The sequence below is a fragment of the Dipodomys spectabilis genome, unplaced genomic scaffold (assembly GCF_019054845.1).
Source record: "Dipodomys spectabilis isolate Male_0828 unplaced genomic scaffold, ASM1905484v1 ptg000286l, whole genome shotgun sequence".
NCBI lineage: Eukaryota > Metazoa > Chordata > Mammalia > Rodentia > Heteromyidae > Dipodomys > Dipodomys spectabilis.
Genome location: NW_024870963.1, coordinates 102608 through 108047, shown reverse-complemented (window position 1 = coordinate 108047; position 5440 = coordinate 102608). Strand labels below are relative to the sequence as shown.

General features: G+C 36.4%; 1 pseudogene; it reads right to left on the bottom strand.

Annotated features, from left to right (window-relative positions):
• Window positions 1-4024: 4024 nt before the first annotated feature.
• Window positions 4025-5239, bottom strand: LOC122126594 (annotated as a pseudogene).
• Window positions 5240-5440: the final 201 nt, after the last annotated feature.

Here is a 5440-nt window from a genome sequence, read left to right as displayed (position 1 = left end):
CCATTTTAATGACTGTATAACTCTTTGCATACAAACTTCTTGGTATAATTTGTATATCTCCAAATCAGTCTACATCGTTTAACCTTTAATCTTTAGACTGATGGAAGATGATAGTGATCATGATGCATGTGCTTATAAATGGAAATGTTGAATTGAAATCCACTTTTACAACTACTTATAATGTTCAAACATAAGAACTTTAAAAAATCAAAAACATTAAAAACAATTTAAAATAGTCCTTGATATGTGTAATTTACATTCTATGAAGAAGAAATAAGCTATAAGGCTGGATGTTCTTAAGAAAATTTGATGAAAAATAATACATTGATCCAAGTAGGAAGGTGTGGGAGTAGTGTTAGGGGCACAACTTTTTCCCTACTTTACTAATGTTCAATGTTGAATTGTATTCCATTGTGCATATGTGCAACATTTAAAGACTTAATTTCTAATGCTACATAAACCTTGTAGGCTACATGTAATTGACATATTATATGATTTAATACTTAAATTAGTTTAAAGAACTTACTTCCTCAAAAGTTTATATTCTTAATGGTAAAAACTTTAAAAATATTTCCTTCTATAAAAATTCCCTCTAGCCAGGCACCAGTGGCTCATAGTTGTAATCCTAGCTACTCAGGAGGCTGAGATCTGAGGACATTGGTTCAAAGCCAGACCGGACAGGAAAGTCTGTGAGACTCTTATCTCCAGTTAACCATCAGAAAACCAGAAGTGGAGTTATGGCTCAAGTGGTAGAGCACTTGACTTGAGCTGAAGAGTCTAAGGACAGTGCCCAGGCCCAGAGTTCAAGACCCATGACCAACAACAACAATGAAAAATTCCTTCTAGGTTTATTACATTTAAAGTACAGCACTGTTTTTTTTTTTTTACAACCATATTACTTGCAAAAACACACTAGAATATCTTGTTCCTATCTAACTATAACTTAATACCCATTGATCCACCCTCCCACTCACTTTCTCCAACCTCTGGTAACCGCATTGTACTCTCAACTACTATGAGATCAATTTTTCTACATTTCACCTTTCAGTGAGACCACACAGTGCTTATCTTTCTGTGCCTGGCTTATTTTATTTTACATAATACTTTTTAGTCCCATTGACATGTGACAAGTAGCAGGATTTAAAAATAATATTCAATTGTACATATGTCCTGTCTTTTCTTTACACATCCATCAATTGGTAGACACTATTTGTTTCCATATCTTGGCTACTGAGAATAATGTCACCATGAACATGGAAGTTCAGACATGTCTTTGATCTACTGTTTTTAATTCTTTGGGGTATATTCCCAGAAGTAGGATTTTTGGGTAATATGGTAGGTCTTTTAAGTTTTGTGAAGAATCTCCATATTGATTGATAAAATGTTTCTACTAACTTATATTCCTACCAACACCACACAGCCCCCTCCCACTTTTATGTTGGTCTTTGGGCTTGAACTCAGTTGTGTGTGTATGTGTGTGAATGTGTAGGCACACATATGGAAACATGAAGAATTTTCAACAGAATTAGTCCTCGAGTTGGGTCCTCCATACTCTTCGTGATAACTGAGGACACTCCAAGAAATACCCAAACATGAGTAATATATTTTCAGACCCTCAGCTTCACTATGTGCACTTTTGTAAAGTTTGCTCTAAGAATACCTGTACAGTTGAGGCATAAAATGCTCTTATTTTACACATTTCTTTCAGAATTACTCTTTTTTTTAAATTTTATTTTATTTGTGAACATACTGTACAGAGGGGTTACAATTACATGGCAGGATAATGCGTACATTTCTTACCAAGCATTGCAGCCTCCTCCTTTGTTTACCCTTCACCTCCCTTCCCAGCCTCCCCCATCCCCCCAATCCCAATCCTTCTCCTTCCCCCCTTCCCCTCCCCCCCCCCCCGCAGCGACGTTTTAAAGCTCGTTTTGGACATGACAACTTGTACTTCTTATTGTTGCAACAGGTCCACCTGTATCCTTAAACAACTGGTTTTTCCCCATCTCCTCCACAAGTTATACTGACATCAAATATAGTGAAAGCAGGGGTTATACTGTGGGGGAGGGACATACAAAGCAACAAAGAGACAATCTTATAAATGCGTTAGAAACACATGCATGAAAGAAAAAAACATTAAAATACATATTTAAGGGTTCATTTTCCTGACATCACATTATCTGATCTTTTCCGCTTGACTCATACATATACTAGATATTGCAAATAAGGGAAACCATGGGACCTATGTTTCTTTGGGCCTGGCTTACTTCACTTAATATAATTATTTCCAAGTTTTTCTATTTCCTAACAAATGGGGCATTGTCATTCTTTCTGATGGAGGCATAGAATTCCATTGTGTATATATACCACATTTTCTTGATCCATTCATCTACTGAGGGGCATCTGGGTTGGTTCCATATCTTAGCTATGGCAAATAATGCTGCAATAAACATAGTTGTGCTGGTAGCTTTAGTGTGGTCTTGTTTGTAAACATTAGGGTAAATGCCCAAAAGTGGGATTGCTGGGTCATAGGGGAGTTCTATGTGAAGTCTTTTGAGGAACATCCATACTGCTTTCGAAAGTGGTTGAACAAGTTTACATTCCCACCAACAACGAAGTAAGGTTCCTTTCTGTAGACATCCCCTCCAGCATCTGTTGTTGTTAGAGTTCTTGATTTTTGCCATTCTAACTGGAGTGAGGTGATATCTCAATGTTGTTTTGATTTGCATTTCTTTTTTTTTTTTTTAATCATCCTAAGAGGAATTTATTACCTACAGATTCAACACACATCTAGACTTCAAACTAATACCATAGATATAATTCATGTACTATGTCAAGCATTATGTCTCTGTATGATTACAAAGCAGAATAATAAAGTTTGGCTTTGTAAAAACAAAACTTAGAGGTAGATAACATTATATAGACAGAGAACAGTAGCCACTTTAAGTCACTTCTGTATGGAAACATTTTTTTTTTTACAAAAATTACAGACAGTCCGATGAACATGGATAAATAACATATATACCTAAACTTCATAGATCTTCACAGAGGTAAAATGTGGGATTTATGTCAATATGTATGGTACATAAGCATATCTGTTTTCAAAGCAGTCACATTTTTATCTACCAAAATAGTAACCAAGCATTGCGCAGAATTCTTTAGCTTATAGGGCAAAAATAGCATATTAAATCTGTACAAAATATATAGCAGGTAATTCTTCCTGAAGCATTCTCTCCTTTCAGTGGTTCTTTTTTTTTCTTTCTTTTTTCATTGTGAAAAATCTTTCAGTGGTTCTTTCCTTCACAGTGATTAACTTGGGTGAGGATCAAGTCCACCCAAGTGCTTGTTCAAAAACAAATGCCTGGTGCTGTCCTCAACTTTTCTGATTTAGGGGTCTAGGCTGGGGCCTGACTGTCCATGAACTCAAAAGTTCTGAGGTACTGCCATCACCACTGCTGGCCAGACGCGCACCAGCAGACACTGTTCCACTGCAACTTGGAAACTGCCTGTGTGCAGGGCCTATGATGAGTAAGGCGCACGTACACTACCCTTATCGGCTAGACAGAACCTATCAGATAAGCATAACTGTCCCTTTTATAAGTGGGGAAACCTAGGAGTCCAGGTATTGAGGAATTCTCTTGAGGAAACAAGGAAGTAGGCAACACAACTGCAAATCTAGTCAACTTAAGTTACTACCTGATTAAAGGAGTGAAAGGTATGATTCGTGACATGCTCATTTGAATGTACCTGAAGATCAGTACCTTATCAGGTCAGTGGAGTTTTAACTAAAGGTAATGGTAAGGACAAGTATCATGCTAATGGGGAGGACTTGCTTATCCTTGAACTTCTAAAATAGTCAAAGGCAAAGTGAATGTCCTCTATAAATTAAGATGGGAAGAATATTTAATATGTTATGAATATTCCTTAATTACTAGTATTTTATTGTTCCTTATAGAAAATACATATTTAAATAGAAGTCCTTCAAAGAATCATCTCATTTAAATTTAAAGTATCTTACTATCATCAATCAGCCACTGCTTGCTCTTACAATGACTAGAACACTTATCTCCTTCAACAAAGCAAGTCAAAAGCAGCCACACACCACAAAGGAATAGGCAATCAAAGTATTAAGAAAAGTGGTACATGAGTACAGTAAAAAGACCAAAATGAAATTGCTAATAAATTTTGTTGTTTTGTTATACTGTGTATAAAAATGGACAAGGAGACAGAAAGTATCAAACTGCAGACTTAAATACACTTAGAGGTCTAAAGTTCAAAGTGATATTAAAAACAACTCAATTTTACATCTCTATCAAAACAAACATTTTATATATAAGAAAAGATTCCCTTTAAATACTGATATACATGTTGTCACTAAATACTGTTAATCACTCATAGTTACATTTATTTAAATAGGAATTAAATAAATTGCCCACAATGCAGATTTTCATATCATAAAGCATAAGTATTTAAAATTAAAACTTCTGAGTTGTACATTGTATATAATGGTTCCTTTGACAATATTAACAAGCAAGTTTTAAAGAATATATTTTTATCTATAGCCAGGTAAAGTTTTATTAACTGGGAAATACTTGTAACAGTGAAGAAGTACAAGTTTCAAAAACAAATCTATTTAGAAGATCTGCTGTTCAAACAGTATTTTTTCAAAACCTGGTGGAGGAGTATGGTAAAATTCACTGAATTGACAATCCAAAATTGCACTGTCATCAACATACACAACTGGATACACTGTCCCTCGTATACCTGATGCTGGACAATGCATGTTTTTTCCATTCAAATACACATTTAATTCTACATGGTCATACGTAATACCCACCACATCTCCCTCCTGAGGAAGGCTGTTTGCTGGCAGCCTGTTTTTCTCTTCATTGTTGTGGTACAGAGCTCCATCGTTTCTCATCACCAAACTGTGCACATCTCGGCCGAGAGGAATCTGATTCAGGTTAACTTTCTGAGTTGCAACACCAATACCCCAGATTCCTGTGGACTGTATTTTGAATTCGAAGTAGCTTTTGTTTTGATGTAAAGGTGCGCTAGCTAAACAACCTCCTGTTCCACATATTCTTCTTCCATTTTTTACAATGACAACATCTGTTCCCATGTGCGGCGTGTCCAGCTACACGGCCGGCATCTCCTTCAGGGGGATATGGCCGGTCCCGCCGTCCCTGCAGCACCGCAGGCAGCAGAAGACCGACGTGGCCATAGCTCCAGGACCACCGAGCTTGATTTGCATTTCTTTATTGGCTAGGGATGTTGAACATTTCTTCATGTGTCTATTGGCCATCCTTCTTTCTTCTTCAGAGAAGTTTCTCTTTAAGTCTTTCGCCCACTTATTTATTGGGCAGTTGTTTCTTTGAGGATTTGTTGTTGAGGGGTTTAATTTTTTGAGTTCCAAGTATATTTTAGATATGAGACCCTT